The sequence below is a fragment of the Protopterus annectens genome, chromosome 12.part0 (genome assembly GCF_019279795.1).
Source record: "Protopterus annectens isolate FY-2018-M chromosome 12.part0, PAN1.0, whole genome shotgun sequence".
Taxonomy (NCBI): Eukaryota; Metazoa; Chordata; order Ceratodontiformes; family Protopteridae; genus Protopterus; species Protopterus annectens.
Genome location: NC_056746.1, coordinates 180,101,522 through 180,116,020, shown reverse-complemented (window position 1 = coordinate 180,116,020; position 14,499 = coordinate 180,101,522). Strand labels below are relative to the sequence as shown.

At 43.1% G+C, this 14,499-nt stretch overlaps 1 protein-coding gene across 8 annotated transcripts in view; it reads right to left on the bottom strand.

Annotated features, from left to right (window-relative positions):
• The window catches only part of TRAF7 (TNF receptor associated factor 7), a 1,047,901-nt gene that overhangs the window by 220,690 nt on the left and 812,712 nt on the right, over window positions 1-14,499 (bottom strand). The window lies entirely within an intron of this gene.

Here is a 14,499-nt window from a genome sequence, read left to right as displayed (position 1 = left end):
TCCTGCGTCAGTTGCTGTTTCCTCTTCCATGACGTTAGGTTGTCAGGGGTATAAAACATGCAGCCGACGCCATTTTATTCAGTTTTTCTTGCCCCAGATGTCAGGTGCCCCCCAAATGGGGAGCAAAAATATATATATAAATAAACTGTAAATATATAAATGCACTTTTAGAAACATAAACTTTACCTTCAACTAAAAGCAAATACACCACAAAGGCTTTTGAGTATAGCGAAGGAAAGAAAAGGTATAGAATGGGGATGGCGGGTGGGTAACCCGGACTGCATCAGTGAATACACTCGAACATCTACATTTATGGTAAGTGCACACAACTGTACTATGTTCTTCGTGTTTCACTGTTGCAGTCATTACATTTGGGTAGAATCCCAAAGCTATGGATGGGAGGATGGAACTAAACAGCATTAGGATCGGATATAAGGACCTGCAGGACTGCAGTGGCAAAGCCTGCCCTGGATTTAGAGAAGAGAGGTAAATGATCATGCTTTATGAAGGTATGATCAGAGCTCCAAGTAGCAGCTTCTAGAATGTCTTTGGTTGGGACCCCTCCGAGAAAAGCTGCTGAAGTAGAGGCAGCCCTGGTGGAATGTGATCTGATCCCCTTGGGCACAGGTTTACCATGGTGCAAACAGCAGAAATGAATGCAGTGGCTTATCCATTTAGAAATAGTCAGCTTTGATATAGCCTTCCCCTCTGACCCTGCAGCAAATGCTACCAGTAGTTGCTCAGACTTTCTTAGAGATTTGGTTCTGTTTAAGTAGAATCTTAGTTGTCTGTGTACGTCCAATGAATACAGAATCTGCTCCCCCTTGTTCTGCAGATTTGGGTAAAATGTTCACAGGTGAATGGTCTGGTTAAGAGCCACACTGGATACCACCTTAGGCATAAAAGAAGGATTGGTCCTGAGGGTCACCCTGTCCGGGTAAAATATAATGAAAGACTCCACTGCCATGAGAGCCTGTAGTTCTGAAACCCTTCTTGCTGAAGTGACTGCCAAAAGAAAAGCTGTTTTCCAAGATAGAAATTTTATATCCGCAGTAGCTGCTGGTTCAAAAGGAGGCAGGGTGAGTTTTTCCAGCACAAAATTGAGGTCCCATGCAGGAGTTGGTGCTCTCCTGGGAGACCTTAAATTTTTGGCCCTTCTAAGATATTGTTTTAGCAGTGGATGAGAAAAGAGGGGAGGCTCTGTGTTGTAATGAGCCGAGATGGCAGAGGCATGGATTTTTATTGAAGAAAAAGATAGGCCCTTGTCAAACATCTCAGTTAGGTATTGTAAAATCTGAGGAATATTGAGCTTTGCTGTGTCTATTCCTTGTGCTTGGTTCCAAGCACAGAATCTCTTCCATTTATCAGCATAACATTTTCTAGTACTAGGCTTTCTGGCTTCCAAAATGACATCCATCACAGATTTACTGAGAGGTGTGGTTTGAATAATTAGTTGATTAGCCATGCTGCAAGATTCAGAGTTTGGAGCTGAGTGTGCAGAATTTGATAGTTATGCTGAGACAGTAGATGAGGTATTTGAGGCAAGTACCACGGAGGAAGGTGTGACACGTTCCTTAGAAGCAGGTACCAGTGCTGGCAAGGCCAGACCGGAGCAATTAGGATAATTTTTGTTTTTTCCTGTCTGACTTTTAGTAAGACCTTGGAGAGTAGAGGCAGAGGGGGAAAGGCATAGACTGATAGGTTTTTCCAGCTGAAGGACAGAGCATCCACTTTCCATGCTTTTTTGTGATGAGTTCTTGTGCAGAATCTGTCCAACTGATAATTTTAGGGAGAGGCAAATAGATCTATGTCTGGGCTCCCCCATTTCTGTGTTAACATGCTGAAGATTTGTGGATGCAGTTTCCATTCGTGCGGGTCCATAAGATTTCTGCTTAGGTCGTCTGCCAGAGTATTTTGCTTTCCTGGCAGGAACTGAGCTTGAAGATGTATTTGGTAAGTCAAGGCTGTGTTCCACAAGGCCATGGTTAGTCTGCAAAGGGGGTAGGAATGTGTACCCCCCTGCTTGTTTATGTACCACATAACTGTGGCGCTGTTTGTCTATCAGTAGTTGCCCTGGATGAAGTAAGTCCTTGAAGGCTGCCAGAGCATTCTGAACAGCTAGCATTTCTTTCTGGTTGATATGCAGATGCATTTGGTTTGGGCTCCATTTGCCCTGAATGCATCTCCCTGCCAGGTGGGCCCCCCCAAGCATAGTCTGATGCGTATGTAGTTAGGGTTTGGGTGGCAGGGGGTAGAGTGAATGAGAGTCTCTTGTTTTGTTGACATGTCTCTGCCCACTAAAGAAACTCCTGTTGTAGGCAGGGAATGAGAGTAATCATTGTTTCCAGGCTGTGACAATGTTGACTCCATAAACATTTTAGGTACCATTGAAGTTTCCTCATATGCAGTCTCGCATATGGAATTAGTAGAATGCAGGATGCCATGAACCCCAAAGCCTACAGAATTTGTCTTGCAGATAACTGTGTTTTTGTTGCCATTTGTTTGAAGTATGTTGTCAGTTCATAGGTTCATAGGTTCATACTAGGCTATCTGCCCAAGGGCAATTAGTTTGAATAAAAACTATGCCTGTGCCTCTGTCAAGCAGTGACACTGAAGTAATCCTGGGGTATATCATCTCCCATCCATTGGTCAAGATTCCTCTTGAACAAGGCCAGCGAGGTGCTCTGCCTCACATGTGTTCCACAGCATAGGGAGTCTCTGGGTGATGAATCTGTCCCTCCAGCACGTTCTATTTATAACCGTGTCAAGGTTTAAGTCTCCCGCCCTTGTGGTTCTGAGGGATCTAGATTTTTGAGGTGAAGCATATTCATCAAATCTGGGTTTGACATGGCCTTATATGAGGTCACCTCTGAGCAAGCGGTATGAGACTGAATAAAGCTGGAGTTCTTTCAGTCGGGCAGCATAAGACATATTTTGAGACCCTTTATCCTTTTGGTGAGGAACTTTTGGGGCCTTTCAAGCTGCATCAGGTGTCTGGTCAGATACATTCCGGAGCAGGGCATTGTACTCAATCATAGGTCTAATGAGTGATGAGTACAGGGGACGATGACCTCCCTTGATCTAGATGTGAATCCCTTCATGATCAGGTGGGCGATATAGAAGGTTTTCCTAACTACTTTAGCAACATGAGTGTCAGACTACTGTCAACTTGGGTCCCCAGATCCCTGATGACTTTTCTGTGCTCAGTGGATTGTCACCTATATGGTAGCTAGGGGTAACCTTGTTTTAAGGGTATGACTATGCATTTTTGGCGTTTAACTTCAGGCCATGGCTCTGGCACCAGTTATCCGTTTCTGTGAGGCCCTTCTGGAGGATATCTGTGTCAGATGTGTTCGACTATGCGCCCAGTTTGCAGTCATCTGCAAACTGTGTCAGCCATAACCCTCCTGTGTTTGCTTGTACTTCAGAAAAGTAGATGCCGAACAAGAGTGGACCCAGGACTGAGCCCTGTGGGACACCACTTGTGACAGGCTTTGAGTCTGACATGGCTCCAGCAACTCTGACCCTGTGGGTTCTGTCGCTTAGCCAGTTTGCAACCCATCTTGTGATGTATGGGTTTACATTCAAGCTGATGAGTTTTCGATGATACCTGAGTGGGGTATTGTGTGAAGGCCTTTGCCAGGTCGAGGTAGGCTGTATGGACTGCCTTTCCCTCATCAATGGCCTTGGTGACTGTCTCGAAAAAGTCAACCAAGTTTAAGAGGCAGGATCTGCCTTTGACAAAGCCAAACTGGGTTGGATCCAAAGTCTGCAAGTTCCCTATGTCTTTATTTATGAGTTCCATTATGATCCTCTCCATGGCTTTGCAGATAAGGCTTGTCAAGCTAATGGGGCGGTAATTTCCAGGGTCTGTGGAGGCACCGCCTTATGAAGTGGGACCAGTCAGCCACTCCTTGGGTACATATCCTGAGGTGAGGCTAAGATTAAACAGCTGTCCTAACTGTGGGTTTAATTCCTCATTGAGTTCAACACCATCCGGTCCCATGGATGCTGTGTTTTTGCCTTAGTGAGGGCAGTTCTCACCTGGGCGTTGGAGATGTTTGGGGGCTACAATCCTCTGGAATAGATATCTCTCCTTTTGGGGAGGGGAGAAGTTTGCACTGAACCTGTCAGCCAGTATGTTAGCAATGTGTGTAGGTTCAGTAATTTTCACATCATTTTGAACTAATTCTGAGCATATCTGGGAGTTTCCTCCTAGGTTTCTAACATAGCTAAAGAAGGCCTTATGATTGTCTTTAGAGTCCTTGGCGATTTTTCTCTCAAAATTTGCCTTGGATGATTTTATGAGAGCTCTTAGCTTTTTACTTATAATGATCAAAGGTGTCTTACCTTTCAAGGATTTTGCTCTATCTTGTAGTAGCTTCCTCCTTTTGTTGTAGAGCTTGTTTATGGCTGGGGTCCACCAGACTGGCCTTTGGTACAGAGAGTCTTAGTTTTGTTTGGGATTGCCTGATCCATGCAGTCCTGTAGGTGCTGGTAGAAGGCATTTGTAAGTGATTCAGCGGTTTGAGTAATGTTTACCACTGGCTCAGGGGCCTTAAAGGAGACCACACTAGTTTTAGAAGTGTGAAATTTTTGAGAAGTTTTTCACTGTGGTCTTTTTGCTTCAGGTGGGGCGGATGAGGACCTCCAGCGAGATTAGTTTATGATCTGATCTCACCAGTGAGGGTTGAACATTTTGATCCCATGTTCGTGATGATGAGATCAAGTATGTTTTCACCTCTTGTGGGGATGGTGACTAGTTGTTCCATGGCATTTGAGTTTATGAACTCCAGGAATCTTTGGGTTAGAGTGTTGGGCTTGAGTAGTGTTCCCAGTCTATATTAGGGTAGTTGAAGTCACCTAGTATGATGGTGTTTGGAGATACATTTATCCCTCCAATGTTTTCAGGAAGGCCATGTGAGGTTCCTGAGTTTGAGAGGGTGGCCTGTAACATGCTACAAATTGCAGAGCAGTCTTGCCTATGGTTAATTGCACCTGGATGGTCTCCGATGCATGCCACCAACCTTGAGGTGTGGGTGTCCTTTATGAATATGGACACCCTCCTTTCTTGGTGTTGTCCGGATTTTGGGGCGGAACGTATGATATGAGGTGAAACCTGTTAGTGCTGGGGTGCTCTCAGGAGCCTTGAACCAGGTTTCTGTCACAGCACAGACATCGATGTTCTCCATATTGAGAAGGGCCTCGGTGCGTGCATCTTGAGATTGAGACTTCTGGCATTGAGCAGCATTACCCTTAGTTTTTTCCTTTTGGTGTTCTAGGGTGGTAGGTTTAGAATTTGAGCCTTGCCTAAAAAGGCACTATGGGGTGGCAAGAGCCTTTGCCAATATCCGGAAGCCCAGGGTGACAGGTGCAAGCCGTCCCTAAGCAGCGTGGCTTGTCCAGCATGTCATCCCAAGGAAGACAGACATTGGATCCCCTTTGAATGACACCAGAATTTAAGCCAATTATTAAAGCTGATCATCTTATCACTGTATTGTGGCATCATTCTAGGTGAAGGTAGGATACTGCTCAAGGTCAGGGTCATACCTGCCTGGGCTACATAATCAGAGAGCTCTCGGACGTCCCTTTTCATGTAGTCGTCTCAGGTCGTTGACACCAGCGTGGACAATGACTGAGTCACTTGTACCTGCTGTTGAGAGACCTGAGTGCTTATGTGCGTGATTCTAGCCCGACAGGCAGCTTACTGTGACCTTCTCCTTACTCAGTCTGCAGTGTGCCTGACTATGGAATCACCAATGACAAGTGTGTCTGGCATTTTGTTTGGCCTTAAGGGCTGTGACTGTTTGACACTCTGACTGTGTGGTCTATGTGTTGCATGTGTTGGGTCGTGAGGTGGTAGTTGTTTGGGTGTCTGCTTTGGTGGCCTCTGCTGTTTTGGTAAATTTTTGACCAGAGCCTCCGAGTATGTCTTTGTGTGAGTATGTGTATGATTTGAAGTTGTGATGGTACCATGTGTGACTGGGTATGTATTGTGTGTGGTTGCCTTCTCCTCCTGTCTGGTCTTGCCAGTCCTATGTTGAGAGAGCTCAGCCTCCAGTTTGGCCGTATAGTTGCATCTCTCATGTATTTGTGTTTTGTGGGAGAAGGAGAGGATTGTCTGTGTACATGAGGCAATTGTAACATTGCCTCAATATTCCCAGGTTCACCAGTTGAGCTGGAAGTAGTAGATAAAGAACTTTCAAAGGACTCCGGGGGAAGTGGGTTTTGGGCTGGTGGGGTACTATCTATAATAAGAGTGCTTTATCAAGGTGCAAGTACTGTAGGAGTAAGTGCTAGGCTTTACAGATAGAGAATAGTCTACTTGGGAATCAAGTAGAGATGAACTTTTCAGTTATAGGATATGCTGGTTAGATCAGCAGTACAGTTTAGCGTGTTTTATAGCTTTGCCTTTGTTTGTCTGGCGTGAGGTAAGCCATCTGGGCAGTTGTATTCAAGCTTGCACCCAGGAATATAATTATTTGAGAGGGTACCAGTTGTGATTTATTTTCATTTATGGTGCACCCTAGGCATGCTAGAAACCTTTTTACAAATGCCAGATGTGGAAGAAGAGTGTCTTTGTCCTCTGCTTGAATGAGACAATCATCCAGATAAGGATAAATTTGAATGTTTCTTTGTCTGCAGAATGCAATTACTGGTGCCAGACACTTTGTAAAGACCCTGGGCACAGTAGATAAGCCAAAGGGCAGTGCAGAGAATTGGTAATGCAAACAACCTGCTTTGAAGTGGAGCTATCTTCTGCATGATTCCCTTATTGGGATATGCAGGTATGCCTCTTAAGTCTAGAGTTACGAACCAAGCCTTCTTGCCTAGCATAGGCAGTAGCTGTTGTAAAGTCAGCATTTTGAATTTTGGAATGTCCAGGAACATGTTCCGAATCGATAAGTCCAGTACTGGATGCCATGAATTGTCTTTTCTGGGTACCAGGAAAAGTCTTGAATAAAAATCTGGTCCTTTTTCCTTTTCTGGTTCTGGTTGAATAGCCCCCATATCCATGAGGGACATGACTTGTTTCTGGGCCTCTGCCCACTGGTTTTGTGGCAGATCTGGCCATCCGTTTGGAATTGGCAAAGTATGGAAATGAAATCTGTACATCTGGGATACTATGTTTAATACCCACATCCTGGGTAATTAATTGCCAATTTTGAGCATGAAGTGCTAGTTTTCACCCAAAGGGTGCTGCCAAAAGATAAGTGCTTGGAGATGGTACAGGAAAGTCACTGAGACTGCTTACTGTAGGGTTGTGCTTTGTTTCCTCCAAATTTGGAGGTGGAGACACTCCATTGCTTTGACCTGTAGCCTTTTGAGCACCAGGGTTTGCCCTGAGTGGCTCTGTTGGACACAGGAAAGGAACAATTTTTAGTAGGCCAGTGCCTACTGAACCTGGGTGGCTGCACTTGCAAGAAATGTTTCAGTTTGCATAGATTTAGCTTTGTCTTCCATTTTCTTTAAAACTTCTTCTGCCTTATTACCAAACAGAGTATCATGCTGCAAAGGGGCATCCAACAATTTAGCTTTAACATGATCAGGCAGATTTTGCTCCTTGAGCCAGGCATGCCTTCTAATCACAGATCCAGTAACGGCGGTCCTACAAGAGGCCTCCAAGGAATCAAAATCACATTGCAAAGTATGCTTTCCAACCTGTTCTGCTGAATGCAATAAACCCTGTAACCCTTTATTTTCCATACAATCAGAAATCAACATCACTTTCTGTTTCAGTAAGCCCACAACATGCTGTTGATATTTAAGCATATGAAACTGGCAGTTTAAAGCCCTGATTGCCAAGGTTGCAGACGTATAAACCTACCCCATCTATCCAGCACCCTGGAATCTCTATCAGAAGGGGAAGTATTTTTGGCTGTAGAAGCCTTAACACCCTTGGGACCCTGAGAAATAGTCTCAGGATCAGCAGCAGGATTTTTGAAAAGAAATTTGTGGAAGTCAGGAACCCTGTAATATCTGTCTGGCTTACTAGGAGCCGGAGGCAGGGAATCAGGAGCCATGCTTGATTCCGAGAACACATCATCAACAATGTCTAATACAAGAGGTATTGCAAAAAGGCCTATGCTGAGGAAGAAGGAGGAAATCCCCAAGCCTCTTTTTTGATTTAGATGTCCTCACTCTCCCAGTGAAAATGTTCCCTTAAAGTATGCAAAGTCTCTCCAAAAAGAGTAATCCTCAGGAGGAGATGCAGATGGGATGGATTCCTCTACATCAGAATCCTCATAGGGTGGAATAGAAAATTCCTGATCAGAAGAAATGGAAACCTGATCTGAAGATTCATAATCAGTGCCTTGCCTAGGCCTCTTAGTGGGGGGGGTTGGGAACCCCAGATCAAGGTAATTAAATCCTCAGCCATTTTTATCATTTGTTTTTTAGGCATAGGGGTCTGAGCACATGGCTCATGCGTCATTTTTTTAGACATAGAAGTTGGTTTTGGCCTTATATTTGATGATGGCATTGGTTTAATATACAAATGTTGAGGCCTGAAAACACCCTCAGAAGCCGGTGCCTGCTCAGCGGCTCTGGACCCATCCAAGGGAGAGACATCCACGGGTTCAATACTTGCAGAATCTCGTGGCATACCGGACTCCGAATGGGTCTCGGTAGAGGCCTGTGACTCAAACGTAGCAGGTAACAGGGGCTGTGAAAGCGCCTCACTGAGTGAAATGGCGACTGGCTTAGGAGAAGCTTTGTCGTCGGTTTTACACCTCGACAGTCTGTCTCTGTCTTTTTCCTTGTGTTTTTTTGTGAACTCCAGTTGTCGGATTGCTAACCGACGACATGTCAGGGTAGTTAAATCTTGAACCAAAATATTTAGTAGCAAAAATATACCGATGCATAATAATGCATTGGTTGAATTTAGCACAAAACCGACAGCAAGGCACATTGTGATCTGGGCCTAGGCAAGGAATACAGTACAAATGAAAATCCTTATGAGGTATTTGCTTCCCACAAGTAATGCAATTATTAACTTTTACTGACATCGGTAAAGAGCAAGAAAAAGTTTCCCCAAAGGGGTACTTAGCTTTAGTTTGAAGACTTTGGTTCTGAAACTGAAAATGAAAATTTCAGGAGTCGGCCGACCAGCACTTGCAAACTGCTTCTGTTTCGGGCACCGCGCGGCAAGAAAGACTGATTAAAATGGTGTCGGCTGCATGTTTTATACCCCTAATGACCTGACGTCATGGAAGAGGAGACAGCAACCAACGCAGGACCCAAGACTTTGTTATTCAGGCTGACTGAGGGCAACCTGCCAGCAGATTACCCAAATGTAATGACTGCAACAGTGAAACACGAAGAACATCTTGAAGGGTTCCACAACCGACACAGCAGTATTAAATATAAAAAGCGGGATAATATTGTAGTACCACTCCTAAAGTCCACTGTCATCTCCACAGTTTTAAGAGCAAGTTCCAGATTATTCTTACTACACCAAAGGGCCAGCTGTTCAAACTCCCATCTGTATGCAGACTCATCACCATTCCTGATGAGCCTGATGATAATTGCATTGTCTGTGTATTTAATAAGTTTGACAGAGGGGTCCTTAGATGTGCACTCATTAGTGGAGAGGGACAATAGTAGTGGGGAGAGCACACATCCCTGAGGGCACCTGTATTGATCATGTGATAGCTAGATGTAAATTTCCCCAGTTTCACCTGCTGTTTCTTATTGGTTAGAAAATTGGTGATCCATTGACAGGTGGAAGCAGGAACAGAGTGCTGGGTGAGTTTCAATTGAAGAAGTTCTGGAATTATTGTATTAAATGCAGAACTGAAGTCCACAGACAGAATCCTTGTATATTCCCCTGGGTTGTCAAGATGTTGCAAGATATAGTGCAGGCCCATATTAACTGCATCATCCACTGACTGGTTCTCTCAATAAGCAAACTGAAGGGGGTCCAATGAGGAAGCTATAATGTCCTTCAAGTGAGCTAACACCAGCATCTCAAAAGTCTTCATGACCACTGATGTCAAAGCAACAGGCCTGCAGTAATTCAATCCTGTAATAGTGGATTTTTTAGGTACTGGAATGATTGTGGCTTGTTTGAAACATAAGGGAACTTCATACAGGTCTAATGATTTATTAAAAAAACATGAAGCCAGTTAATCAGTACATGTTTTTAAAAAGGAGGTTTGAACCCCATCTGGACCAGCTGCCTTCTTAACTTGCTGTCATTTAAAAAAATGATACACATCCTCCTCAGAGATAATTAATGCAGGCTGAATGTGAGAATGTGTGGAAGAGAGAGTCATATAAGTCTGAACGCTGACAGAGCTGGTAACAGTGTCATTTGTAGCCTCAGGCTTATCACGTGGCTCATGCGTCGGTTTTTTAGACACAGAAGTTGTTTTTGTTGCTGGCGTCGGTTTAATATAAAAATGTTGAGGCCTGAGAACACCCTCAGAAGCCGGTGACTGCTCAGCGGCTCTGGACCCATCCAAGGGAGAGACATCCGCGGGTTCAATACTCTGACAATCTCGTGGCATACCGGACTCCGAATGGGTCTCGGTAGAGGCCTGCGACTCAAAAGTAGCGGGTATCAGGGACTGCAAAAGCGCCTCACTGAGTACCGGCGACTGGCTTAGGAGAAGCTTCGTCATCAGTTTTGGACCACGACGGTCTGTCTCTGTCTTTTTCCATGCGTTTTTTGTGAACTCCGGTGGTCAGATTGCTAACCAATGACAATTCAGGATAGTTAAATCTTGAACCAAAATATTTAGAAGCAAAAATATACCGACGCTTAATAGTGCGTTGGTTAAATCTAGCATAAAACCGACAACAAGGCACGTTGTGATCAGGGCCTAGGCAAGGAATACAGTACAAATGAAAATCCTTATGAGGTATTTGCTTTCCACAAGTAATGCAATTATTAACTTTTACTGACATCGCTAAGGAGCAAGAAAAAGTTTCCCCAACGGGGTACTTAGCTTTAGTTTGAAGACTTTGGTTCTGAAACTCGAATACGAAAATTTCAGGAGTTGGCCGACTGACACTTGCGAACTGCTTCTGCTTCAGGCACCGTGCGGCAAGAAAGACTGAATAAAATGGCGTCGGCTGCATGTTTTATACCCCTGATGACCTGACGTCATGGAAGAGGAGACAGCAACCGACGCAGGACCCAAGACTTTGTTATTCAGGCCGACTGAGGGCAACCTGCCAGCAGATTACCCAAATGTAATGACTGTAACAGTGAAACACGAAGAACATCATATCAAGTCCTTCTTCATACGGTATAACGCTAAACAAATCTTTAACGTCTATAGTTGCCATAATCAGCTTTTCCCTATATAAATCTTGTTTTATTTTCTTTAAACAGTCCCAAGAATCCTTCAATATATGTTTAAATTCTGATAAAATGGGGTTCAAGTGAAAATCAATAAACTTAGCTAAAGTGGTTGTTTTTGATGCCTTTGCATCTACAATAGGTCTCAAAGGTGGGTTGCTAGTGCTTTTGTGTATTTTGAGGATTCCAAATATGGTTGGAACTTTAGGATATGTCTGAATTAAATAATTATATTCCTCCCTTATTTGAAAAATTAATAATAAATCATTTAATATAACATCCATATTCTTGTGTGCTATATGTAGCTCATTTAATGACACTTCTTCATAACCATCACCATATAGAATCCCCAGCATCTTCTCAATATACATGTGTTGGTCAGTTACCACCAGCCCCCCACCTTTGTCGGGTTTCATAACCCTTACAGACCTGTTTGTTGTTATACTGTGCAAAAGCTTTGTCTCTGCTTCTGTTAAATTAAATATATTACTCCTTTTTGTCTTTCACATCAGTGACCTGATGTCATTACTACATACATTTTCAAAGAGCTGGACTGTGGGGTGGGATGGGGGGGGGGTTAAACACACTGCTTCTTTTGCATCTCCGTGGGGGTTAGATACTTCATTACCTTGAAAATAACAGCTTAGATTTAATTTTCTTGTATAAAATTTCAAATCAAGTAGGCATCTGTCAATATTGGCATTAGGTGTAGGTACATAATTAATGCCCTTTTCAAATAATATTGCCCATTCATTACTGATAGCCTGACTACTGTAATTGTATATACTAAAGTAGTCTTTGTAGTAATTTTCAATGATAGTACAAGCAGCATCATCTGTATTCGTAATGCAAACAACATCTTTTGTATTGTCATTATGATTCAAAACATTTACTGGTACATTCTCCCTCCCCTGCCCCCCCTCCCCCTCCCTGAACACACAGTTCTCTGCCCATAATAATTGTCACCATTCCTGGTGTTGTTCCAATCCTTGTTGGACACCTGTTACCTCTGGTTTCAGATCCTCTCGGACCTCCTGGGGGGCTCCTCTAAAGGGACAGCCTCCTCTTCTTGCTCAGCACTCAAATTATGAGAATTGTCAAAATTATGCACTTGCTCGCCAGTTCCTACCCAATTTGCATACAGTTCAGTCTTATTAGCTGTAAAAACTATGGGAAGTGGAAAAACAGTACCTGTTTCGTATTCATTTTTGTCCCTTGCCAGTTTTTTTGGTCTTTTTCTCTCTCACAGCATTAATTTGCCTATCCACGCTGACAAACACTGTTTGGTATTCATTTTGCTTAGCACTGAAACACAAGTCACTCAAAACATGTTCATTTAATCCATTAACTGTTTTTTTTTTACACTGGCACAGCTTTCTTTGTCCCTTACCAGTGTTTCCATTAATTCGCCCCCGTGGCAGTTGAACATGGAAACCAGCTCCGGGTGTCAATAGCTTTAACAGACAGGGCTAGTTGTGTAAATAATTTCTAGGTGTTTTACTTTATTTCAACTCAAGAGCCATTTTTCTGCTTCTTCAAATCTCTTGATCTTTTAGTTTCAAATCTGCACCGGATGGCTGCTGACATAGTGATTAGAAAGTTGGGCTTTGCTATTCATACCTGAAGCTATCAAACATCAAAAGGCAAAGATAAAAAATAAAATGCTTTGCATCTTTGCCAAGACAAGAGGCAATCATAACTTCTGCTGTTAAATTCCAGAATTAGTGTCTTGGGGCAATCTGTAAATCTCATACCAGGATAGCTACATAATATATAATATGTTTTGGTCTACAATGAAACAAACAGAAAATTAGTACAAACGACTGATAACCAGATGAAAACGCCATAACCACACGAGTATAGGACTCACTCACCACAGCATGTATGCTAATGTGCACCAATATGTTGATGAAAATAAGAATATATAAAAAAAGTATATGCAACCACAAAAAAAATCACTATTTTAATGTTGTTGTGTCTTTCGGCTTATCCCGGTTAGGGGTCGCCACAGCGGAACTCCGGTCCGCTAATGTTTGGTAGTGGATTTTTATGTGCCGAGTTACCAGCCCTGATGCACAACCTTCAACGAAGGCACGCCCATTCATGCATGCCTCCACACAGAAGACGCTCTAGCTGAGAATCGAACGGGACAACGTCTTGCTGTGAGGCGACAACGCTACCGCAGCACCACTACCGCGGATCAAAAAAGTCACTATTTTAATAATCAGATTAAATGTTTTTGTTCCATAACCCAGAATTTCATCAGAATAAGATCACATTATCTGTCACTTCCTTAAATACTTTGCTTATCAAAGGACCATACACAAAATCAATTTTGAATTAAAAACATTTCAAGATTAAATGCAACTTATAGAAAATTAAGATATGAACTTTGAAAATATGAATCATGATTAAAATCAACCAGTAAATATCTACCACAAAATACGCAATCTATATGCACGAGAAACAAATCACCCTTATCCTGAAGGTGTTAAAAAAAAATTTGTGTAGGAGCAGTGCCAAAAAATTTTTGGTTGACCAAGGGAGAATCTAAAAGTTTGGCCTTAATGTCCTCAGGTAAAGCCTACAGGCAAAACCAGGAATATCTCACCATGACAGAACCAGGTGCAGCTACCCTAGAGGAGGCATCAGCTGCATCATATAGCTGCATTTAATGGAATGGTGAGCTAACTGAGAGGCAGAACTCAGAAGAGAGAGAGAACAGAAATCTTACTGCCTGAATCAGCCATGTCAGTCAAACTCTCCATTACCTGGATGAGAAGAGCCGAACCATTTCTAGTCATGTGGGTCTGATAATTAATGGCGTAAAAAAAAGTAGCACAAGTATGCGCTTTTTTCCCATAAATCTCCATAGCACAGCAGTCCTTGTTAGAAGGCAGAAGCTTGGAAGAGGAAAGCAGTTTGAATGGCTTATCTGTGGACATGGAAACAGCAGCAGGATCAGATACAGAACTTCTATACAAGCATTATGATCCTCAGGGTACTTTATAAAAACTGCCTGGCTTCTTGGGGGCTGAAGGTTGTGAGAAGCCTAAGAAACTACTGTAAATGTGTCCAACATTGCAGCATAGACAGGAGGGACTGCAGAAGGTCCGAGTGAATCCATGTGCAAGAGTTCATAATTTCTCTTTTGAACCTCTGAGACTTGGGAACAACCCGAGTTAAAGTTT